The sequence below is a fragment of the Telopea speciosissima genome, chromosome 4, assembly GCF_018873765.1.
Source record: "Telopea speciosissima isolate NSW1024214 ecotype Mountain lineage chromosome 4, Tspe_v1, whole genome shotgun sequence".
NCBI classification, from domain to species: Eukaryota; Viridiplantae; Streptophyta; class Magnoliopsida; order Proteales; family Proteaceae; genus Telopea; species Telopea speciosissima.
Genome location: NC_057919.1, coordinates 36,183,792 through 36,211,118, shown reverse-complemented (window position 1 = coordinate 36,211,118; position 27,327 = coordinate 36,183,792). Strand labels below are relative to the sequence as shown.

General features: G+C 39.5%; 1 pseudogene; it reads right to left on the bottom strand.

Annotated features, from left to right (window-relative positions):
- Positions 1 to 119: 119 nt before the first annotated feature.
- On the bottom strand, positions 120 to 27,325 carry LOC122657646 (annotated as a pseudogene).
- Positions 27,326 to 27,327: the final 2 nt, after the last annotated feature.

Sequence of the window (27,327 nt, the reverse complement as noted above, 5' to 3'; positions counted from 1 at the left end):
AAGTAGACTGCAACTATTGCCTCTACTGTATACCACAAGGCAAGCCCTAACAATGCAAAACAGAGTGAAAAATCAAAATAACATGAACAACTCATAGGGGATGGTGGGATCAAGAATGATCAAGCATTTGCAGCCATTTGAACAGGTGTATCATTTATGGTTTTTTCTGCCATCCCTGCACCCTCAGGCCCAGACACCTGAATATCTAGTTTTCCTGATGCCATGTAATTCTTTCGTCTTGCTTCCCTGCGTGCCCCCCTTTCAGCCACTTTTAGATCTTTGAAACCCTGCTCAAACTTGGCTTCATCCTCAGGTGAGAAGAATACTACATCCATCTTCCCAAGCTCTTCATACATTTTCTCAATCTTGGCCTTCCAGAACAAGCCCATCTCTGTGTCCATTTTGTGATATGGTGTCTTCAGGAGGTATTCATCAATACCCCCTGCCTTGTCTATACAACGGACTGCATGGGTGGTGACCTTTACATGAATGTGTCGATCTAGTATGTAACTGAAGAGTCGCTTTTCCTGTGCATTGGGCTTCCAATTCCACCTTGTCCTATCATCATATCACAAGAAAATTTTCAAACATGACATCAAGTGTTCTCTCTTATGCAAATTCAGCAGTGTTAGGGAGGGAAACTAAAAATACAAAACAAAAGCAATACAATGATTAAATATTTATCCAATTCAACAAAAAAATAAACCACACCACAAAAGTAGAAGAAAATCACAACTACACTTTGGCCTTAACCTAGTAGTATCCACTGTTTAGACTCGCCAGTCAATAAGTTGCTTTCTCTCTTTTCATTCTTTACTACTCCTTTTTCTTTATTTGTTATCTTCTTTCTTATTTTTTCCTGGGGGGAGGAGATATGATTAGGATAAAACCAGACCCTGACCTGCTGTACAAGAATATAAAAGGAATTTCTGCAGGTGAAAAATACAACCCCAAGAACAACCGTAACAACAAAATAAATTGACAAGGAAAACCAACGGGTCAAAATAATTTCCAACTCAAAATTACTAGAGAGAGCACTCAGTGGTGAAATGTTGAATGGATAATGGCCAGATTTACCCGAATCCAGAAAAGCTCTAGCTCTCTCAGGACCCAATTAAGGTAGAGCACACTGAAAGTTCACAATATGTCTGTAAGATAATTGTGGAGACACCTTTTGATAGATATCTGCATAGAAGCATTCATCAGTAACTAAGTGCTCACAAATAATAACAGATCGATATGGGAGAGCAGCCAGCTGCATAAACTCAAGAATGTTTCCCAATTCCTATTTCTGGCGATGCCTCCATATCCTCCTATGGAGTCAGAATAGAATCCATCAGCTTTCAGCTTATGTACACAAATCTAAGGAGGTTCCCATTTTCAAGTCCTGGTATGAGTGAAAACCATCATAAAGAACCCAGTGTTGTCATAAAAGAGATCCCTTAGCGCTGCTATGTATCTGAGCTTTTTATGAAGTAAGGAATGCCATGCCCTCAAATCCTAAGTAATGAGTTAAGAAAGTCCAAAATCTGTGCTCACCATGAAAAAAAAAATTTAAGAAAACGGTCCAGTAGACTCATGGTCCAAGTTCCCTGAAGTGGAATCCTACATATATTATGTAAGGTAGACAAAGGTGTGGTCCAAAGTCTGCACCTAGGCATGAGATTCATTGTAGCAAACATAGCGCTTCTACAATATCAAGTGACCATACTAGCGGATATCCATCCTACTTTGACAATTTGAGTTTGAGATGCATGTTGAGATTCTTGTGTTTAGTACAACCGTAGAGGGTATTTTGGGTATATGGGCTTATATGTAGTGGTTTATAGGCCATTATATGTATTGGCTTATAGACCAGGGGTATACCTGTAATTGTTTCCTTTCTTTATAATAAATATATTTTATTGCTCATGGCTAGTGTATTCAGATTTGGCTCCTGTCCTGCAGTGGCGGGAGCTGGAGAGTCCAGCACCTCCTTAGATCTCTCCACCTGGCCTTAGTAGCATCCAACGGCCTTAATTAAAATACCCATTTTAATCCATTTGGCTCCCATCTTCCTCTCTCTCACCCTACGAACCCGACCCGAAACAACGAAAACTGCACCGGTTCTTCCTCTTTTTCTTTCTCTTCTTCAACCACCGCTCCACTGTGCACACAACCGCCCCACCACCACTGCAACCTTTGACCACCCCACTACTCGTCTAAGCAATCCTTGTGTTATACCAGCAGTGGCAGCAAACCTCTGATCACCCCACATCAACGCACCCCTCTCTCTCTCAAACTTGCAGTTGGGTGGCTTCTCTTAAATCTCTTCTCTTCAGTTTCTCATTCTAGCTTACTAGTTCTGCTTCATCGCATGGCTTTTGGCTCAGGAATTTGTTCTTTTGAGTATACCCCACGTCGATTCAAGCAACCACGATGAGCCCAGTGGCAGATATCAACGGGAACTTGGCTTCAACCATGAACCACTTGTTCAAAACCCCAACTCCATCTCTACTCTGATTTTGTTTTCCATCAATTCAAACGCAAAAATTGGGATCTGTTTTCCCCATTTCATAAGAGATTGTTTGATTTCTAAAAGAGAAAGAATGACTCCAAGGTGAGCGAGGAAGGAGGTGGTGAAGACGACAACAACGAAAGTGGTTGCAGAGAGTGGAAGTCGCTGTGCTTACAACCCGCATCAGAGCGGCAATACCCACCAAAGAGCCCTTGAAGGTCGCAATGGAACAGAACATTGAAGAAGAGACAAATAACCAGGTGATCAAAACCCCTAGTCCCTTGGGGACTAGGGGGACTTCCTCCTCATTCTCCTACTCCGAGAAAAGAAGATAAGCAGGCGCCTCAAAACCTGAAGCTGGGGTTGGGCATGGAGAGGAAGGGAAGGGAACAAGAAAGAGGGGAAGACCATCAAAGAGTGAAGGTGATGGGACAAAGAGGAGAAAAAGAGGAGTGGGGTGAGTGTTGTTGGGGTAGAATTCAAGAGGTATCTGTCTGTACATGGTATTGAAGCAGGTGCACCCACAACTCTATATCGTCCAAGCCCAAGACCGTTGAGGTTGTCATTTCCTGAGAGGAGAACACAGCACGCACGGCCAGAGTAAATAAGCAAGTACAGACAGGCCCCGGTGGTCTTCTTCTTGGTGCCATTAAATTAGGAAAGGGAGGAGAAGCTTCGACGGTGCCTACTCGAAATGCCCTTCCTTGACAATAGCTTTGCAGGTGTGTAGTAGGATCCTTCGAACATTTTGCAACTTGTCTATTCCTCTTCCCTTGGCTATCTCCTTTTTTCCACGCCGGTGCAGTTTTCGTTGTTTCGGGTCGGGTTCGTAGGGTGAGAGAGGAAGATGGGAGCCAAATGGGATTAAAACAAGCATTATTAATTAAGGCCGTTGGATGCTACTAAGGCCAGGTGGAGAGATCTTAGGGGGGTGCTGGACGCTCCAGCTCCCACCAATGCAGGACAGGAGCCAAATCCAGTGTATTCAGCCTAACCGTGAGCTAGTTTTCTCCCTATGGCTCTCTTCTTTTTCTTTCTTCTGCTACTTCTTCTAACCTGCGGTTCTGGTTTATCTGCTACTGATATTGATTCATGGTATCAGAGCAGTTTTAACTTTTAATCAGTGATTGCTATGTTCTTCCTACCTGTTTGAGAGAATCTTCATAGTTTTCTTCTTGTGGTGTTCAGCCACCTATTACTGCCCTTCTTTACCATGAAAACCTAGTTGGTATCCATTGTTGATGGTGACTACTGTCCTGTTGAAGTGAGTATGTTTCTCTCTGGGCTGGAATTTGAGTATGTTTCTGATTTCATCTCTACCTATGGCTCCTGTATGTGACTGACCGATCGGTTGAGGTCTGATCTACCCTCTTCCTGCTCATTAAATCTGTGTTTCCTCAAGTTCTTGCAAAACCCTAATTTCTGCAACATTATCAAGAACCCTGTTTTCACTAGATCTCAGTGAGATTTTGCAGACTTATTCTCTACTTATTGCTGGTTGTTTAAGCAAAGTTTCAGAACTATCCAGGTGGATTTACTTTGTGATTTTAGGGTTTGTATCGTCTGAGAGCTTTCTATGACTCTCTCCATGCGATTTGGCTTGTACTTCTTGTTAATAATTTCTCTTGCCCTGATTTGCCTCATGAGATATTAATTTGATGTTCTACTGCATCTACATTCTTCTTGATTAAAGCTTTTGGCTGATGGCTGTGGTTTCTCCCTGTGGGTTCGGTTTCTCTCTGCAAGTGGGCCTTCTTCTTTGACCTAGTGTTGGGTTTGGTTATTTTTGCCACTACTATTTATTCTCTCATATAACAGGTGACTCTAAGCCACCTGCAGACAGTATCAGTGTCCAAATTACTACTATTAAGCTCAGTCAAGATTCGAATTATTTAGTCCGGGCTCAAACTGTTAAAGTCTATATTAATGCTAAAGGCAAGTTAAGATACCTCACATCAGCACCATCAACTCCTAATTCAAAAGATTATGCTGAGTGGATGCAAGAAAACGACACTCTTCTTATATGGTTCAACAATTCTCGTTCTTTACATTTCTTCCCAGCTGCTTGACCTATAGGAGGTATCTGGTTCACTACTTTAGGTATGGAATAGTATAGATCCAGCCATTGCTACGAATGTTATGTTCCATACCATAGCTAAAGGAGTTTGAGATGATTTAAAGGAAAGCTTTTCTCCGGACAAGAATATATCTAGCATCTATGATCTTTATTAGAAGATCTGCCATTTTAAGCAGAGACACAAATTTGTTGGTGAGTAGTGAGTACTACAATACCCTTAAGGGAATGTGGGAGGAACTTAATGTCTATCGCCTCTTACAACTGACTTGGACTGTTGAAGACAAACAGAACTGAATTTCGGGTTGCTATATTTCTCTCTGGGTTAAATCACAATTTACAGCAAGTTAAAAGCTAGTTACTTGCTGGTGAAAAGGTGCCTTCTATGAATAAGGCACTCTATCAGATTCTGCTTGCCTCTCCCTTTCATTCTAAAGTTGCTTCATCATCCTCTTCTAAGGAAAGTTCTGCATTTGTAGTTGCCATTGGTAGCCATGGTCGTGGCTTTGGCAGAGGTCGTGGTTCAAGGGGAGGATGAGGATGTGGTACATGTGGTCGTGGAGGACAGCAGTCTAATCAACCTTACGCCAGTGTTCTCAATGTGGGAAGTCCAATCACACTTTAATTGTTGGACAAAGTATGGTATACCAAAGTGGGCACAATAATTGGCCAATTCAACTATAACTGATGGATGTTTTGACGTGGTGTCATCTAATGACACCAACTCTGCCTTTTACATCTGGAGCTGGTTCATCAGACTCTATTTCTCAAGATGACTATAACCAGATACTTAAACGTCTTTAACAGATTGAGGCTTCCGCTTCTTCATAGTCACACTAGCCCACACAGATACTACTGTGCTTCTTGCCTCATCCTCTCCTACCAATTGAGTTATTAATTCTGGTGCATCAAATTACAAGACATTAAGCGTACTATGTTATCTTCATTCCATTAAACTAGTCATCCATCTCGAGTAATTCTCGTTAATGGTTTCTCTACTCAGGCTTCTCCAGTCATGATGTTGTTTCTCCCACTTCATCTTTATTGTGGTCTTGTGTTCTTCATGTACCTCAATTGCCCTTGAATCTTTTATCTGAGTCAAATTACTAAGTCACTAAATTGCTCTATCTATTTTTATCCTTCTTATTGTATCTTCCAAAATCTTCAGATAAGGAAGAAGATTGACGGAAGGCATGAGAATGGTAGCTTAAATTATCTTGATGGTGATTTCGTTTTCATTGTTGCGTCAGCTGCTTCTAGTGGTGTTTCTTCTTTGGATTGGCATTGTCGGTTAGGGCATTTGTCCCTCTCTAACGTTGAACACATAGATCCTGCGTGCAAATCTATCTCCCGCATCGAGTGTGAAGCTTAGCTTATGAGTTAGGAAAACATCACCGTACTTCCTTTCTTACACAGGATGTTTCTAGGAGTTGGTCTTTGTTTTAATTAGTTCATTCTGATATATAGGGTCCTTCTTGTTTCCAGAGTCAATCCAGTTTTATGTATGTTGCTACTTTTATGGATAACCATTCACGCTTGACTTCGTTATATTTACTGATTCAAAGTTTGTGTCTATCTCATAGTTCTAAAACTCGCTAAGATCTCACCCAACTCGAGAATCTCGAGCTGTTCGAGACGAGATCTCAAATCGACATTGTTTTGAGAAACTTGACCGAAATTTCGGCGAGATTTCGGTACATGTTACAAACCACCTTATAAATAGGCAGCAACTCAACCCATTTCGAAGAAAACTCGGCAATTTCGTGGTTTTGGACCTAGAGAAGAGGGGAAAAGCTTGGATCTTGATATTTTTGCTACATCATCACTCAATACTACTGGGGGTTGCCACATCACTACAAAGAGATCGATTGCTGCTTACTGTGGAAGAATTGGCTACATTCTACTATTTCAAGTAAAGTTACTATTCCGAAAAACTATTTTTTGAAAACAAAAAATATGACAAATACTTGTTGTATGAGGGTAGATTATTTATATGTTAGACATCGGAGGCCAGTCTACGACCTCACGATGTCGATATTAAGAGTTTGACGTTTAATGCCAATTATGTCTCATAGCACTCAAACAATGTGTAAAATAGGCAATATTATATTAAGGTTTTAACATTTACTGCTAACGAAGGGTGCAAATCCAAAACACCAAATTGGGTGTTTTTTTTTTTTCACAATTTGAAGATTTAAATATGTTTATTAAGCCTAAAACAAGCTGCCAACTATGGCCATTTACCACCGAAACAAAAAAAAAAATTATATATATTATATATATTTAACAATAAATCACCGAGATCTCGGTCATCTTGACCTGGTCAAGACACCGAGTTGAGACGAGTTTTTGAACCTTGGTCTATCTTTACATCCTTTTATAATGAAATAAAAACTCAATTTGGTACTTCTCATAAAAAATTTCACTTGGATAATGCATTGGAATATTCTCAACATGCAATTTCTTCTTTTTGATCTAAGCAAGGTATTTTACGTCAAGCTAGTTGCTTTTATACTCCTCAGCGGAATGATGTAGCTGAACAAATAAATAGACACTTGTTGGAGATTGCTCATTCTTTATTGTTTCATATGAATGTTCCTAAAAGTATTTTAGGGGATACCGTTTAAACTGCTTGTTAATTAATCGCATGTCTTCCTCTACTCTCAACAATAAATCTCCAATGAGGGTGATAACACTTGTAGCCCTTCTAGGTAGCCCAGTATCCAATGAAAACACACTTAAGTCGCTGGTGATCTAACTTGCCACGGAAATGGTGATTCCGGATAAAATAGGCACAGTTGAAGACTTTAGGTGGTATAAGAAAGGTGGAAGAGTCCTGGAGAACGACAATAGGAGTCTTGAAGTCAAGGACACGAGTTAGCATCCGGTTGATGAGATAAGCAGCAATGAGAACAGCTTCACTCCAATACTGAGGCGGAATATTCATTTCCAACAATAGATCACAGGCCACTTCCAATAGATGTCTATTCTTATGTTCAGCCACACCATTTTGAGCCGGGGTATCAACACAACTGGTCTAACGAACAATCCCCTGAGTGGCAAGAAAAGTTTGAAAGGAACTCTCCATATATTCTCCCCCATTAGCACTACGGAGAATTTTGATGGTAGAATTAAACTGGGTACATACCATGGTGTAAAACAGTTGAAAACAGAAAAACACTTCACTTTTTTTGGTGCATCAAATAAATCCAGGTAACCCGTGTATGACAATCAATAAAAATCACAAACCATCGATAACCAATACTGGAAGAACAATGGGCAAGGCCCCATACATTAGAGTGAATTAACATAAAAGGACTTCAATTATTCAAACTAGAATAAGTTGAACAAGTTTGCTTGACTAAAACACAAGCATTACAAAAGAAATCCCTGGGATTACAGTGCTGAAATAAACTAAGAAAAGTTTTAACCAAACTTCCAACAGGGGGATGGCCTAAGCATCTATACCAACGAAGTAACTCAGAAGATGCTGAAGGAGAATCGATCTGATGAACCTGATCCACTGAAAAAGTGTCATTATCGAGCAACTAAAGACCACCATGCACCCTACCACAACAAATCATTTTCCCCGTCACTAGATCCTGGAAAAACAGTGAGAAGGGGAAAAAGTCCTTTACAATTCAGATCATTGGTAAGACGGCTGATGGAAAGAAGGTTAGTAGAAAAATCTGGAACATAAAGAACAGAAGCTAAGGATAAAGAGGGAGAACAAGTGATAGAACCCTTTCCAGAAACTGAGGAGAGGGAACCATCAGCCACTCTAACCTTGTCTCTACCAAAACAATGGGAATATTGAAAAAGAGACTAGAAGAGCTAGTCATATGATCAGTGGCACCAAAGTCTCCAAGGACAAGAGACAATCGATGCACAATGACCACCAAAAAAAATACTTGAGTAGGTCAGGAGGGAGTTGGAGGAAACCAAAGTAGATGTAGAGGCAGAAGCGGGAGCAGTGGAAGGCTCCAATCAAGTTATCAAACTCCTAAGCATAGCAAGCACATCCTGAGAAAGAGAGGAACTGGTATTATCCTGTGTAGGTTCAGAGGCCTCAGTGTGATGTGCTTCCTAGGAGGATTGACCATGGCCACGACCTCGTGAAAAGGAGGTAGGTCAGCCATGTAGCTTCCAGCAGCAGTCCTTGGTATGACATTCCTTACCGCAGTATTCACACCTGACCGGCTCTCTATCAGAGGAGGAACGTACACTGGATCGAGGGGGACCACTTTTAGGCTGAGTGCACCCAGAAAGTAAAGCTGAACTGTCCTGAGAAGTAGGCTAGAGCATAGCATTGCAGTGGCTCCTCCAACTGGATCAATGAATAAAATTGCTCCATGATAGGGGTCCCGGCTAAGTATTTGGGAATGGATATGATCATACTCAACATTCAGCCCAGCTAGAAAATCATAAATTGAAATTTATCTTCCTGTTTCTTGAAGGCAGTAGCATCGGTAGTACCAGTTGGCTGAAAGGAGTTATAAAAAACGAGCTCCCGCCACAGACTACGCAATAGTATTGCAGAAGAGTTAGAGTTTGGTCCTTCTCCTTGGTTTCATGAACCTTTTTGCGCAGTTCATAAACTTGGGCATCATTCCCAATGTGAGAGTATGTATCTTGAGTTGCTTTCCAAATCTTGGTTGCAGTATCAAATAGGAGATAACCTTGATCAATTTGAGGTTGCATAGAGTTGATAAGAAAGGCCATTACCAAGGAGTTATCATAACTCCACTAAGCATCAATATTAGTAGGCTTTGTAGTTTCACTTGTCAAATAACCCACATAGCCACATGGATCAATGGAGAGATACAGGAGCGAGACCACATCAAGTAATTGCTCCCATACAATCGAACAAAGCTAATAGGCAATGAAGAGAAATCATTGTGAGTCCCATGAATTGACCATTCAATTCCAGTTGATGCAGTAGAGTCAGCCAACATAGTTAGCACTCCGATTGATGTAAAGAGCTTAGAACAATCGAAGTAGAAATGAAGCCTTGAAAGGATCGATGAATGAAGCCTTGAAGAGATTGATGATCATCACAAAAGGACTGACAAAAAATTGATAGAGGGTTCAAAACCCTAAAAAAGTCTATCAACCTTCAAAACCCTGAAAAAGTCGATCAAAGCCTTCAAAACCCTGAAAAGTTGATTGACCCAAAGAGGGTCTCTCAAATCATTGTGCAAGAGAGATCTGAGAACCCCAATAGAAAGAAGATGACCCTTGGTGGCCTAGGAGGGACCCACCGAGAGCTGTAGTTGAAAACGAGAGAGAGAGAGAGAGAGAGAGAGAGAGAGTGCTGAAAGAGAGAGAAGTGCTGAAAGAAGTAGGAGAAGAGAAGGAGAGAGCCGGACGGTGGAAATTGTGGGAGGAAAAGAGAGAGAGAGTTGAAAGCGGCTGGGGCTGGGATCCTGAGGTGGATTCAGCTCTGATACCATGTTTGATTGAGAGGAATGATTGAGACTGCCAATGTGACAACTCTAAGTGTCATACAGGTACAAGTACCATTATGCCCCTATGGATAGATTTACCCTTATTCCCATATTACACCCGTATTACAACAGTTTCTAAATAGGAATTTGGAGTCACAGTAGGAGTTCAGTTTGAGAGCTAATATGATGGGTGCTGGGAACTCTATAGGGTCCATTGTCACTCTTTTGGCCATTAGATTATATTTTCTAAAGTTGATCTCCCTACATCGTTTACGGCTGTTTAGGCTCAATTCAATTACTGGTGCATTTGTGGATTCCCTTTCTTCTGCCTTCAAGTTGCTCTTTCTGGATTTCATTTATTTCTGTTTGTATAAGTTGTTTTATGAGTAACACTCTATGGAAAAGAAGAGCAAATGAATGTAGAATTATAGCCCTTCAAGAAGGAAATAACTTAAAGAGCTAATGGAAACAAATAGACCAGCTAAGCAGGAAACTAAAGAAAACTCACAAGGGAACAGCATTTGTGAAACACAGCCAAGGATAAATCACCCCTGTTTTGCAAAGATATCAGCCATCTCATTAACAGTTCTCAGAATCAAACCGTTCAACTGGAAGGCAAGATGGCAAATGGAACTGACATTATGAGCATAAGACCATGGCATTGCAGGTTTCATCATCCATCCTATAACATTAGCTGAATCACCCTCTAATATAGCATGAAAGACCTTTACTGACAAGCACCTTCACTCTACCTACATCACTATCAATTCAGCCCTTGTTGAGTTAGCTTCTCCAATTGGCCCTGAAAAACCACAAACAACACTACCATTTCGCGGCCTAACGAGTAACGATACCATCATACCCGATGAACCCAGACTCCATAAAGAACATCCATCTTCATTCAACTCACTCCCTTAGGCTGAGGTTGCCATAAGTCTACTATCATATTGCTTTCCTCACTCCCTTAGTCTGAGGTTGCCATAGGTTTACTATCCTATTCCTTTTCTCACTTGCAAAAAGTTTTGGACTCCTGGTGAGCAAAATACATCCTTGAGGAGATCATCCACTACTGGTTTTCGTTACTTCATTTGGGGACAGAATACCATTTTTAATCCTCTCTTAGTTTTCAATTTTTATAAAATACATGGTTATATCCCTCATAGTCTGATCAGTTGTGATTGAAAATCATCAATTTCAAAAGCTTCTTTTTTTTAGGGGGGGGTGTGGAGGGGGTGTAATCAATTTCAAGACTTAAACAGAAAGATTAGAGAGAAATCTACTTTTCGAAGTTGTTAGGACATCCTAGGAGCCTGATAGCAGGCACAGGCATTGGCGAAGTTGGGGAAATGCCGCTCCCCCTCTTGAAATTTCTCCCTTTATCGTATATGATATATGATAAAGGAAGGGACAGCCTTAGTACATGAGGTTGCTCCCCTCCCCCTCCTAACTTCCTCTGTCACCACTTTCCAATGGTTGATTCTTTGTTTAAGTAAACTATGGCCGGTCATGCTTACAAGTTGTACACCCATGCAAACACACACCCATGCCCACGCCACGAACACGCACATGCAATCACACTCACACTCACACTCAAATGCACACGGACACGCACACGCACACACACACCCACACCCACACCCACACCCACATGCACACTCATGCACACACACACCCATGTAGGGGTTAATTTTGTAATTTTATTGTAATTGGATAACGTTAGTTACCCTAGCAGTTGGCATTTGAATTCACTTTGCTTCCAGTTTCACGATATGATTAGGAAATTAGAAGATCAGGAGTCTTTCCCTCTTTACATATATGCATCATGCATGTAACCAAAGATAAAGTAGAGTTGATTGAATTAAGATAAGCTTGGTGGATGAACTGCAGTATGCCTGTTGGCCGTACTGTCTCTCCACTTCCTTCTTCGACTAATCTTTGATTTCTTACTATCAGATCTGATTTCCTCAAATAAATCTCTTAACTTTGCTATCATATTATTCTTTCATATCTTCCTCTTTATCTTTCTCTTTTGTTTGTATCTTTTCTAATTAGTTATTGTTGCTCTGTTCTTGGCGTGGCTTGGTAATCCATAGCAATTGGTTGAACTCATTGGTTGTAAACCCGATTGATCTGCAACTTTAGGGTTAACATCACCACCCTAGGGCGACCCAACACCTAGAATATTATCCCCTAATATCAACCATGCCTTGAGAACCAAATCTGAAACTGCGGTTTCAGAGGAACATTGTTAATCTCCTGCTTGCTGATATGAGCAATATTGTCAGCCCTCTCCGCGAACAGGGATAAGGCTGCATACATATGCCCCTCCCCCAACCTGTAGTGAGCCTCATGCACTGGGTACGCCCTTTTTGCTTGGAGTTCAAAGGGTTGGAGATTATCAACCTTGGCCTAAAATTTGAGTTGATTGGTGTGGAATCGATAAGTTCTCTCAACCTAAGTTAGAAGGGTTCAACAACAACAACAAACTCAGCCTTATCCCAACTTAATGGGGTCAGCTACATGGATCCAATCAAGAAAAGTAGGTAAGAACTGCAAAGTGAAAGGGAAGAATGGGAAATGAGATGAGAAGTGAAAATGAAAAATGACAAATGAACAAAGGAAAATACATGAAAAGTGAAAGAAGAAAGAGACACAGCCCAGCAAGTCAGGAGAATCTTAGCTAAATAGGGTCTGCTACATGGATCCTTACCCTCCAATAGGCTCTATCCAAGGTCATACATGGCACGAGACCTAGACAATGCATGTCCTTTCTCACAACTTCTCCTATGGTCATTTTAGGCCTGCCCCTCGCTCTTTTAGCTCAATCCATCGGAATCATATCACTCCTCCTTACTGGGGCGTCCCAAGGCCTCCATTTGAACATGACCAAACCAACTCAGACGACTCTCTCGGAGCTTGTCAATGATCGGAGCAACTCCCATGTCAGCTCTGATATGATCATTCCTTAGTTTATCCTTCCTTGTTTTTCCACCATCTTAACATCCTCATCTCTGCCATACAAAACCTCTCAATATGACACTTCTTAATTGCCCAACATTTTGCCCCATACATTATAGCCGGACGAACAACAGTCCTATAGAACTTTCATTTTAGCTTTAAAGGAATACGTCGATCACACAGCACTCCGGACGCACCTCTCCACTTCAAGCATCCCACTTTAATTCTCTGTGAGACATCATCTTCTATGTCACCTTCTTTATTTATGATTGACCCCAAATATCTAAAATAGACACTTTGTGGCATCTCTCTTTCCTCAATTCGTACCATGCCCAACATTCTGCCCCATACATCATAAATTCGTAGCCGAACGAACAACAGTCCTATAGAACTTTCATTTAAGCTTTAAAGGAATACGTCGATCACACAGCACTCTGGACGTACCTCTCCATTTCAACCATCCCACTTTAATTCTCTGTGAGACATCATCTTCTATGTCCCTTTAATTATGATTAACCCCAAATATCTAAAATAGACACTTTGTGGTATCACTCTTTCCTCAATTCGCACCATGTCAGTATCCATCATAGTGTAACTAAAATTACACATCAAATACTCCGTCTTTATTCTACTAGTCTTAAAACCTCTTGTTTCCAGGGTTGATCTCCATAGCTCTAACTTAGTGTTAATCTCTGCTTTTATCTCATCCACCAAAACAATATCATCGGCGAAGAGCATACACCATGGGACCTTGTCTTGAATGTTCTTGCTTAGGTCGTCCATGATAAGCACAAAAAGATAAGACTTAAGGCTGATCCCTGATGGAGACCATCGTAATTGGAAACTCCTTGCCCTGACCTCCCATAGATCTCACACTAGTCACCACGTCCTCATACATATCCTTTATTATATCCACATATTTACTCGAAACCCCTCTTCATTAGAACCTAACAGATTAAATCTCTAGGGACTCAGTCATAGGCTTTTTCCAGATCAATAAAGACCATATGAAGATCCTTTTTGCTATCTCTATATCTTTCCATGAGTAGCCTTAATAAGTAGATAATTTCATTCGTGGATCTACCTGGCATAAAGCCAAATTGGTTCACCGAGATATGGGTCTCTCTCAAATGAGTTTTAATAACCCTCTCCCAAAGTTTCATAGTGTGACTCATAAGCTTAATGCTTCCATAGTTATTGCAGCTTTGGATATCACCTTTCTTCTTGTAGATCGGGACTACAATGCTTCTCCTCCATTAATCTGGCATCTTCCTTGTGTTCATAATCTTGTTAAACAAATTGGTTAACAAATAAACCCCACAACTTTCAAGGGTTTTCCATACTTCTATCGGAATCTCATCTGGGCCTAGAGTCTTGCCTGATTTCATCTTTCTTAAGGCTTCTTTAACTTCTGCCATACTAATCTTTTTTACATATCTATGCAGTATAAAGTTTTGGAGAAAGAAGTCATTTTCCGGATCATTTTTACTCAACCTATTTCCATTTAGAAGGTCACAAATACACTCTTCCCATCTCTTCACAATGTCCTCATCCCTTACCAGCAACACTCTTCCATCATCACTCGGAAGGGTTCATTCACCCAAAAAGAAAAGTCAAAAGGGTTACCACTGGTTTTAGTCTTTTTATCGTGAGGAAGAAAACCTATTCTTCTTCCTTTTCTTTTATATTAAAGACACTAATTTTTGTTACTTAAAAATACTTTATTCCCTTCTTTTGTTCTATATTATTCCTTGGACCATTTTAAATACCCTTCCCATTTAAATTATCTACATTTCAGTCCTAAGTCCTGTATCCCTTACTCAGAGTTCCCAAATAGTTGTGAATAATTATGAAAGTATCACTACTCATTAAATATGAGTTATTTGTCATTTGTGGACCCAAAACGATCCAATTTAAGGGTAGCAGAACCATAGTTGTCAAGGCGGTGCCTTGGCGACGCCTAGGCGTCCAGGCGCCTTGGTCGCCTTGGACGCCTTGTTCGCCTAGTTGGTGTCTCCTTAAACTTTGACCCTCTCCACCGCCTTGGGTCGCCTAACCGCCTTGACAACTATGAGCAGAACCCGGGATTGCATCAAAGTCGCATCCTCTCCACTTGATCTAATCTCTTCAATCTTTTAATATTATTTATTGTCTATATTTATTTAAAAATATCAAACACAATGGATTTGGTTAATCAACCGGGACTTAATTTTGTTAATTTTATCCCTTTCATCTTTATAGTATTTCAAATAGCTCTGAATTGCTATCTTTATAGCATAGGAAATTTTGGTCAAGGCACTTAAAGATAAATTTGTGGCAGCCTCAACCAATTGATTCCATTAATCAAGATGATTTCAATTACAAATGATTTACCCTTTTCCTCTTTTTCCCCTTTTCTCCCCATCCCTTCCCCTAATCTGGATTATGCAATTTCGTTTTTGTAAATTTAGAATTTGCATATATTCCTTAATCCTTTAGAAATCAAAACAAAAAATAATAATAATAATAATCGTTCCCCATATGGTTGTGTATCTAACTTCTTTTTATCTCTACAAAGAAAAGATATTTTAATGGCAATCCTGAAAAGCTTCATAGGATGTTTGACTTGACTGAACCACATGGACGGCTATCAGAATAATTAAGACCACTGTACAAGTAAAGGATCTGTTTTCATAGTCAAGTATCAACTTTTGACCCCAACTCAGTTGTATGGTCAAAATATATTTAACCCTTTCCCTAGTTTACAACTTATTAGGGATCATTGCTTAGAGCAATGGTAAAAGGTTCAGGCTGCCAGGGCAAATTCATGGGTTCAAGTCTTGAGGCAGCCACCATGTGTAAAAATGCCAAAGGTTAGAACCGTCACCACACTCACCCCTCTCAAGACCCCACATATGTGGGACTAGCACTGAGTAATGTCCCTTTTTCTCTTAACTTTTCAAGTCAATACTCAAAATAATTCACCATGGCGTTAAATTCTCTAAGACTAAAGCGCATAAGTAGAGGACAACAACTACTTACTTGTTTTATGTGGCTCCCACCTAAACAAGGTTCGAAAACTCGGTCTCGACTAGGTCGAGTTTTTCGAGATCTGGAGAGATCTCGGCGAGACAGTATTTTATTTATTTATTTATTTTTGTTTCGGAACAATGTTTCGGTGGGTAAATGGCCATAGTTTGCTCCGAAACTTTATAGGAAGTTTGTTTTAGGCTTAATAAACATATTTAAAGGTTCAAATTGAAGAAAAAAAACATCCAATTGGGTGTTTTGGATTTGGACCCTTGGTTGGCTGTAAAGGCCAAACCCTTAATGTAATATTGTCTATTCTACATATTGTTTGAAAGTAAAACAAGTAAATTATGCAATAATGGATGAAGGCACATAATCTTGAAAAGAAATATTTAAAGACTTAAAGTTTCTACTACAAACTACATTAGTTACTAGTTACTACAGTGAACAATAAGTGAAAATACATAACATAAGTCTCAAGTCTCAACTCCCAACAATAAGTCAATAATACCAACTACCAAGTACAGTGAACAATAATACATAAGTCTCCCAAGTCCCAAGTCCCAACAAGTGACTGCCTATTGACATGAACTATGACGTGGTGGATCAAGTCCACTTATGGTCCAATTGAGACGACGTGCATTGTCCTCTCTCTGCATGACATATGAATGTCATTTCATATTGTTTGAGAAGAAACGACAGTAGTCCTCCATAGCTACACTATAAATGGTCTCATCTACATATTGCATAAAACCTATCCTAGTGTATAGGTCACCGTGATGTGAAGAACCAGTCATTGAGTGACTCTCGTAAGATCTATACGAATGCATCACCATAATGCAATGGTTGCCTGTGCTGCCCTACCACCAAGGAACTCGACTCCCTCCATCCAAACCATTCTTCAAATGCAAACATAGCTCTGAGTCCAGTCTTTTTTGTCTCAAAACTCTTTAGTGCAATGTAGTTTGTCGAGAATCTGGTGATTCCAGGCCTGACCAAGGCCCCATCACACTTCTCCCTAAGCTGATTCAGTGCAAGTTGTAAACAAAGATGCTCACTTGTCTAGCTCTCTCAACAACAGTCTACACCAATTTCAGCTTTTCCATGTCCTTTACTCCTTTAGCATCAAATCACTGCAATAGGCTGAACAAGGGGTCCAGAAGAGCCGGTATTTTTGTTGTTCATCATCTTTTGGCCAGCCTTCTTAAAGTTTCTTCTGTTGTCCGTCACAATCTGGACAACATTCTCTACTCCCACATCCTTAACAACCTCCTTTAACAACTTATATCTATATATATATATATACTAGTAAACTCACACGTGCATTTGCACGTGTGTATATGTGCAATTGCATGTGAAAAAAAAAAAAAAAAAAAAAAACAATGTTAATGAGTATTAAAAAAAAAATTTGGATATATTAAGCTGTTTTGTTATTGCAAATGGTGGCAGAGAGTAAATTACTAAGAATCTATGTGCAAGAATCCCAGAGGGAGAGAGAGAGAGAGCCTGACAGTGATTTTCTTTTGTTTTAAAGGTTCAAAAAAAAAAAAATCGACCATGCAACCATAGAATCAATATATAAGGGGCGAGCACATAATGTCCCAATGCAACCTCCATGGTGATGCTCTGAGGTCTAGGAATACTGTCATAACAGCTCATTTCAGTCCCTATCAACCATGTTAATGAGGTTAGAGCTTCATTTACACTGATTAGAGAGAGTGGTTAATTTAACATTATACGATCCAAAATATAGGGTAATCACCTGCAAGATATAGAAAGCTTGTCATTCAAAAGTAAGAAACTAACAGCACAAGGGGGAGGAGCCTTCATCTAATTCTCCTCCAGGGTAAAGAACTTGCACTGGCAGAATGAACAAATTCTTGAAACAAAGTGAATTACAATGGTAAACCTTGTATAGGGTCCTGAGCAAGGTTCACATAAATGCAACCAACAACCAGAACAACCTCAGCCAATTAGGATTGTGATTCAGCCTGAACCCTAAAACTCTTTCTAGATCAGCCAATTTGGATCAGCAGGATTTAGGATCAGGCTCATCCACCTACTTGCCACAAGGCAGGGTTACTATCAATTCCACATGTTGGACTAATTGTAGGGAAGACTTCTCATATTATTTGAGTATAAAAATATATTGCATCTCAGCTCATACTCCAATTTGGCTTGTAAGTTTCTTTTTTGTTTTAGAAATAATAAAATCAATTTTTTTTACCCTCACTAAACTGCTTAGCAACTACACTATTTTGAAAAGGGAGAAGTTGAATGATGCAAATCCTCAACTAGATTTCAGGAAATGCAGGCGAGTGGGATTTCCTCCTATATAAAGTTCTTCTGAAAGTAAATTACACCTGGGTCCCCAGCATTTGGTGTCTTGAGAAGAATTAAGACTCAACCGACATTGCAGAGTTAAAATGTTAGGGTAATATGATGTGTGTGTGTGTGAGAGAGAGAGAGAGAGAGATCTTACCACCTACGGCAACAATGTTGTGTTTCTTATCGAATATTTCCTCCTGTATTTGATATTCTCTTCATGGTTGGAAAATCAAAAAATGGGAAAATTTATAAATGCAGGGAGAAGGCAACCAAGGATGGTAGATTCAGGGGTGATTATGAAATAGATGAGACGACTCACTACAGGATTTGTAGAGGGTTTTCTTGATCTTGTTATAACAATATGAGTACCACTGTTGACAACTGCAACATAATCAAAAATACTAAGGCAGTGTTTGGTATGCATTCTAAGTTAATTTCGCATTCTCAGATGATATAAATAAATTGTTTTATCGTCCATGAATGAAAAATCGGGCTAGAATGTATTCCAAGAATGCATACCAAGAGACTACATTTATTTTTTCTTCAAACCAGACAACAAGAAGAGGACAAATTTTGCATCTGTTTGAAAAAAATAATAATAATAAATGGACAAAGTTCCAGAGATAATTAGAGATCCGACGAGTTTGATTTGGAAAACGTTATGAGTTGGACGACATTGTCACACTACAGGTCTCTACAGCACAGGCAGAAAATGCATGGAATTAGTTAAAACGCACCTTGATTGTATCGTAATGGTTTCATCCAACCTCTGACTCTAGGTGGCCCAACAAACAGCACTCTAGGCTCATCCTCAAGACGTTGATTTCACAATAACCATAATCACAGGATATGTGATCCAAACTAAAATCATAATCTATATGATTCTATTAGGAAAAACCAAACAAAGGAAAGAACGAGAAAAACTCACTTCAAAGTATCGGGAATAACCATCCTCTTCATCGGTCTTCAAACAAGCAAGTACAATAGCAGCACACTTGGTCTTGTGAGGAATCATCCTTCAGAAAGCCAATCAGAAGCAATTAGACAAGTCAAATACTCCATTTTTGGACTTCAAGTGTAACCCTAGTGGACTTCACAAGAGGTCTAACCTTAGTGGCCGGACTTCAGAAGAGTCCATAAAACTCTTAAGAGAACAGCAGGGATATAAGATCTATTTCTTCTGATGAGGAGAGTGCAGAACTAATCCATATTACTTACGTGTGATATATAACTTCTAAGAGAACAACAAGGAGATAAGATCGATTCCATCTGATGAGGTTGGATAAAACTCAAAGACTGATGTGAATGGATCCACAATAGAACTGGAGAAGGAATAGGAAACCGATCAAGAGTCCAGATAAGGAGGGACACCTTGATCGGTTGATAGGCTTACAAGTAAAGAAATCAAGGGGCACGGAAGTGTATAGGAGAAAGGAGAAAGACAAAAAAGCCGCCTCTATCCTACTAAATCTCCACCAAGGCCTCTCCACTTCAACCCAATCGCCGCCTCAGTACCGAAGTTCTCAATGATTTGTATCACAGCGTTGAGGGACTGTGGGAAGAAGGCACAGGGAGGAAGTACAGAAGGGACGTTTGAGCATCGAAGAGATTTTTGAAAGGAAAGAGGGGGAGAGAGACTTGGGAGACGTGTGTAGGGGAGAGGGAGGTGTCGCTTGGCAGAGGGACGATTGGGGAGGGAGGGGGGCAACGGTTCCATAGAGAAAGTGAGAGAGAAGTAACGAGGAAAAGAAAATTGAGGGTAAATCGGAATAGTCTTGTATGGGATGCGTCTCTTCACGCAAGGAAAAAGAGTCTGTGACAGTAATCTCAGGGGTATTTTGGGTAGTTGAAAATTTTGACAAAAAATTTTGAGTACGTACTTTTATAGGATACATAGATATATATATATATATATTTTTTATTTTTTTTTTTTTTTTTGCATCTTTTTTCTCTTTAGATGGATCCATAGATTTAAGGAATACTGTCCTCCCATCACAGTAAACTATAAAGTTGATGATTGACTTTCTTGTGGGCCCAGTCCAACCATCACACATGATCGTGACCCCCTAGCACTCCCACATCACCCTCAGCTCATCTATATATTCTTGTAACTCTCTTTTCTCTTTTGGTAAATACACATTCATCAGCTCATATGCCACCCATCCAGCCAAGCCTAATAGGATTTCCCATTCGTCCTACACTCCTACCGAATCCCATCCTTGTAGATGTTAGAAGAGTATTGCCGCCATTGGATAAAAACACTAGATCCAACCTTGGGCCTAGGAAGTAAGTTAGGGATCTTCAATATGTGGTAATCGACTGTTTTCTTACAACTGCTAACCCCAAAAGCTCAAGCTTTTAAGTAGAGCAAGAACAATGTATATCAACACCCCCCCCCCCCACTCGTGCAGGCCTGCACACACAAGGCCTTGCACGTGACACACTCACGTAGAAACACTATCATGTGGCACCAAAGAGAGAGTTTCGGGGAACCCATTGCACTTTCGAGAGATCGGACACTCGACCCCTCTGCTCTGATACCATGTTACAACCACTTATCCCAAAAGCTTGAGCTTTTAAGTAAGGTGCAACAACAATGTATATCAATAACACTCTCTTATAAAATTAACCTAGGATGTTATCTTGAATGGAGTTTCCTGAGTGAATCAAACCTGTTGTTATTTTTCTTTTAAAAATAGCAGCTTCAAAGATCAGCTTCTGTCTAAAGGGCATACTCTTTGCTAATTTGATGCAACATAGCTCATTGGGATCATCTCTCAATCTAATATTCTCCACTAAATTTTGAGTTTTTGTATGAATTTTTTGAAAATATCATTTACTAATTATGATCAGTGTAGGGATTTCAGATTTTCTTAGGCCCCACTATTTGTATTGCTTTGGAGTGCTACTGGACATCCAGGGCTATAATTGTCAGGTGTCGCCTAGGCGTCCAGGCGGAAATATGGGTACTAAGCGGGGCTACACTTACCTTGAGTCATGAATGGCGGTCGCTTTGACCATCTAAGCGTCGCCAAGGTGGTTAAAGCGACGCCTTGGTGCACCATATGGTCAAGTCGACCGCCATTCATGACTCATGTTTTGTTTTTTGATTTTTTTAATGCATTTTATTTTATTCTTTTTGTTTGATTTTTATTAGTTTGTGTATAAGGATTTTAATGTACGCTACTATATGGGATAAATAAGCTTTAAAACTAAAAACTAATAAAAAGTAAAATCCCTAAAACAAACTAAAACCCTCGACTCCTCGACTCCTCTCTGGCCTCTGCACAACAGCAAGTCTGCAACTCTGAGTACTCGAGTAACTCGACTCTTCGTCTCTTCCAGTTCCGGCAAGGCGGCAACAACAACTCGACTCTTCCCGTCTTCCAACAAGGTAAGTCCCTACTCCGGCAGTCCCTAGTCTTCTTCTTCTTCTTCTACTTCTCTGTAACTCTGTTTTCCTTTTTTTTTTTTTAATTTTAACGCCTGCTACTGCTTCCCCCCAACAGCAACTCGACTCTTCCAGTTCTGGCAATAGAAACTCGACTCATCCGGCAAGGTAAGTCCCTACTCCGGTACTACCTAGTCTTCTTCTTCTCTGTTTGAGTGTTTTCCCTTTTTTTTAAAAAAAATTAACGCCTGCATCTTTTTTTTTATTTTTTTTTATTTTAACGCCTACTGCAGCCTGCTTCTTCTCTTTTTTTTCTTTTTTAATTTTAACGCCTGTTGCAGCCTGCTACTTCTCTCTTTTTTTTTTTTTGCTTGGTAAATGTTAACTTCGATGCTTCTTCGCTATACTTTGTAAGTCTGTAGTTCGTAAAGCCTACTGCTGCTACTTCTTTTTTTTTTTTTTTTTTGCTTGATTAACTGCTGCCTGCTTCTTCTCTGTAACGCACTAAACTGCTGCTTCTTCTCTGGCTTTTTTTTTAACTGCTGCTTCTTTTTCTTTTCTTGCTTGGTTAATGCTGCCTGCTTCTTCTCTGCAATGCACTAAACTGCTGCTTCTTCTCTGTTCTTTTTTTTTCTTGGTTGATGCTGCCTGCTTCTTCTCTGTAATGCACTGAACTAAACTGTTGCTTCTTCTCTGCTTTTTTTTAACTGCTGCTTCTTCTCTATTCTTTTTTTTTTTTGCTTGGTTAATGCTACCTGCTTCTTCTCTGTAGCGCACTAAACTACTGCAGCTTCTATGATTTTTTTTTAAACTGCTGCTTCTTCTCTGTTTTTTTTTTTTTAACTTCTTCTTCTTCTTTGCCTGCTGCTGCGCTTCTTCTCTGTTTTATTTGTAATGGACTAATGGTGAACGAATCACTGAATTATGATCATTAACGCAATTATACATCTAGATCTGTAAGCTGTTTTTTTTTTTGGTAATGAAATTCTTTATAGTTTATTAGTTTATGTCTTGATTTTGACTTTTTTGTAGTTACTTTTACAATGGATGGCAATGACACTCATGGTAATATTGCTAGTAGTGGGGCTGATAACGGCAGTACTGCAGGGTATGATCCATTCAAAGACCGAAAGAAGAAGGCCAAATCAAATGACCCAGGGTGGAAGTATGGGTATTGGCCTGACCTTACAGACAAAAACCTTGTCAAATGCAATCTGTGCAAAAAAGATCTCAGAGGGGGGATTAAAAGGATAAAGCAACATTTGGTGGGTGGATATGGAGATGTTGCAAAATGCACCAAGACAACTGCAGCAATTGCTCAAGAGATGAATGCAGCTTTAATGCACAATAGGAAGAAGAAGTTAATAGATATATTGGATGATAATGATGAGGGAGGAGAGACAAATGTAGAGGTTGATGAGCAGAATCAGCAGATACAGTCTCGGTCAGGTCCTTGTAGGTCCCAGTCTTCTACCAAAGTTTTTCCAAGCTCTGGGACAGCTGCAAAGAAAAAGAAGTGTGCCATAATTCAGCCACAAATAAGGGGTCCCATGGATGCTCATGTGAGACGGACCCCTGAACAAGTGGTTGCTGACAGGAGGCTTAAAGGTCGTAACCCGACTACAATAGAGAACCGGATGAGATCAGCTGAAGAGAAAAAAAGAGTTGATAATCATATTGTAGATTGGCTTTATGAGTGTGGAATTCCATTCAATGCACTAAAGGCAAGAAGTTTTGAGGTGATGATTGAATCTGTTGCACAGTATAGGTCAGGATATAGGCCCCCTACTTATCATGAAGCGAGGGTGCCTTTGTTAAAGTAGGCAAAGGAGAGAACTGCAGAGATGAAAAAGACCTATGAAAGGTATTGGAAGCTGTTGGAACCGCTTCCTCTAAAAGGCCGATCTTGTAAGAAAGGAGGAAACAATATGTATATCATACAGGAGCTCTAACACGACAAACTATCCAAAGGGGGACACGGGTGGATAAATAATTTTTTAACACTAGCCCGCTCCCAGGGGGACTCGATACCGTGACCCTTGCCTGCTCTGATACCATGTTGGAACCACTTCCTCTAAAAGGCCGACCTTATAAGAAAGGGAGGAAACAATATGTATATCATACAGGAGCTCTAACATGGCGGACTATCTAAAGGGGGACACGGGTGGATAAATAATTTTTTAACAGAAGCAATATGGATGTACACTCATGTCTGATGGGTGGACAGATAAAAAGAGAAGCCATTTGATCAATTTCTTTGTCAACTGTCCGGAGGGGACTTATTTTATAGGTTATGTTGATGCATCGAGTTATGTACAAGATGCAAATACATTATTTCAATTGTTTGATAGCTAGGTAGAAGAAATTAGGGAAGAATATGTTGTGCAGATTGTTACAGATAATGCTACCAATTATAAAGCAGCTGGTGCATGTTGATGGAGAAGAGGACTAGGCTATATTGGACTCCTTGTGCAGCCCATTGCATTACCTTATGTTGGAAGATATTGGTAACTTGAAGGCATACAAGAAGGTGATAGTGAAGGCTAGGAAAATAACAACATTCATCTACAGACACACATGCCTTCTAGATGCTGTGAGAGCTAAAACAAATGGGAGAGATCTTGTGAGGGCTACTGTAACTAGAATTGCAACTTCATTTCTGACACTCCAGAGCTTATTGAGGCATAAGGATGACTTGAGGCATTTATCTATTTCTGATGAATGGAAGAATTCTAATTTAACAAAGATAGAGGCAGGAAAGAAAGTGATTGAAACGGTCTTTGCTACTACATTTTGGAATGGTGTGGAAGACTGTATTAGAGCATCAAAATCGCTTATTGTTGTTTTGAGGATTGTAGATGCTGATGAGAAGCCCGCCTTGCCTGAAGTCTATGTTGCCGTGGAAGAGACTAAAAGATGATTAAGGAAAATTTTGGGGATAAAGAGAGGTTGTGGAAGAAAGTCATAAATATTGTTAATAGGTGATGAGAGTGTCAGATGGAGTGCCCATTGTATGCTACTGCATTATTTCTTAATCCTGGGAAGTTTTATCAGTATACAGAAACTGAAGATTATCAAATGAGACAGACTTTACAAATGGCTTTTAAACAAGTCACTTCAAGACTAGTGCCCGATCCATCTTTACAAGACAAGATATTACATCAGGTTGGTGAATATAGAAATGCTCGAGGTCCTTTTTCGAGCAGTATGGCCATTAGACAACGAACAACCATGAATCCTAATAAGTAGCTAATTGCCTAATTGTTTTATATTCTATAGTTATTTTGTTTGTAGTTTGTACCTACTTTGTATGATATATTAATCCAATTTTCTCTTATATTTATACTTTATAGTTCTTTGGTACACATGGAGGTGTTGCTTTTGAGCTTTCAATGATTGCACGACATTTACTGGGCCTTTTTGCACCTCTTCTAGTTGCGAGCGCAACTGGAGCACATTTGATTTTGTAAGTATTTAGTGGTTATATTTATTTATTTTATTTTTAGACTTTTAATTTTGTTATTAGTTTATAGAAGAATGTTTTGGGATCCTCTATTGAATTCAGATTCACACCAAGAAGATGAATAGACTAGAACATGAACGTTTGAATGATCTAGTCTATGCCTTCAAAAAAGGTTTCAACAAAGACGTGAGGAGAACAGAAATTATGATCCCCTAGTGCTTGATGAGCTAGACTGGTCTAGTTAGTGGATGGTTAGCCAACCAATGGATGATTTAGTCCATCCCCAGGATGATCTCACATGGGGCACTGCTGATAGAGCAATGGGGGCATCTACATCATTTGAAGGCCAAAACCGATCAAGGAGAGCTCAAACATCAACCTCTGGAGCAATCAACCCCTACACACGTCGTAATAGAGGGACGGCCCGAACGGCTGCTGTTGAAGATGATTCAGCATCAAACGGAGATATGGTAGAAGAGGAAGATGTGAATGACGGTGAGGATGTCGTATATGATTTTGGAGAAAGGGCACGTGGTTCTATGGAACAACAACAAGAAGATCATGATCAACTACCAACTGCTAATTTACTTAATGATGATTTTGATTAAATCAGTTGACATTTGTATTTGGATATATATGGATATTTTGAGTCTTTGACATTGACACTTAACTTGACTCTTTAGTCTTAGATGATTTTGGAGAAAGGGCATGTGGTTCCATGGAACAACAACAATAAGATCATGATCAACTACCAAATGTTAATTTACTTAATGATGATTTTGATTAAATCATTTGACATTTGTATTTGGATATTTATAGATATTTTGAGTCTCTGACATTGACACTTAACTTGACTCTTGAGTATTTAACTGCTTAAACTAGGATATTTTGAGTCTTTCATATTCTTCATCTTGTTTCTTTTTTCCCCCCTTAATTTGATTTATTTCTTCTTTCTTCTCTATTAATTGTTTTTAACAATTAACATGCTTAGTTGCATTGTTAATTTTAAGGATTGATCCATGGAGTCATGGACAACATGAACATCCTGATTCTTAATAGTTGACATCTCTTCAATTTTTTCATTTTCTTGGTAGCATCTTGGTTAAGGTATGCTATGCAACTCTGTCTTTTATGAAATGATGATAATAGTTAGTTTTTTATCTAAGACTTAGTGATTACTGATCAATGATTAACTGATTACTAAATAAGAGAATGTTGATTAGTCATTTGTGATTTTGTGCTATGTCTTTTAGTTTCTTAATTAATTTATGGTGTTTGATTGTTCTGAATTTTTATGTGTCATGTATGATTTTTCATTTTGATGACTTGAGGTGGCTTAAATTTAATTTTTAATGATATAAGGTATGATACTATGATGCATCATGCCATCATGTATTGAGTGTTTTTTTTTTTGGGGGGGGGGGGGGGGAAAGGGGAAAACTAACACTAGACCGCCTTTACCGCTTAGGCAGCCGCTTTACCGCCTAAGCGCTTAGACAAGCCTCCACCGCCTTGGCCTGCCATGAAAACTGTGTCCAAGGCCATTACAAGAGATGATCATGGCTCTTCATCAACTCTCTAAACGCTATTTTACGTACCAACAATTCATGAGTTTTAACTAGAGAAGAATCTCATACCAGAAACTTGGTGAACCTCAAAAGATGCAATGTAATTCCTATCATAATCATATACATTTCAAAATTCCAAATATAAATTTCAACATCATCTTTCCTCACTGTTTAACATAATTGAAATCATACAATAGACCACTTGGCAAGTAAACAAAATGAACCTTCAGTGCTTTCTTGGCTCTAATTTCCACAGTTCAAATACCGACATATGCCAAGCAAGAAAGACAGGAAATAAAAAGTAAATTAGTGTGAAAACTAACTTGTTGCCACCATCTTCGCTGACCTGGTTGCCAAACTGGATATGACGATCAGCATATATACCTCTCTAGGCTCTTCCCATTACAATCTTGCTATCTGGAAGACATTTCTTTAGAGATTCCTTCACTCCTAGAACCAAATTTTCCTCCCCAACCTTTTGAATTATTTTCTTGAACATCTCCTTAGATCTAAATGCCATTTCTATCTTCTCGTTCACCTTCTTAACTCTCTGTTACTTTAGCTTTGATCTAATCAATCAATTCCAAGACCA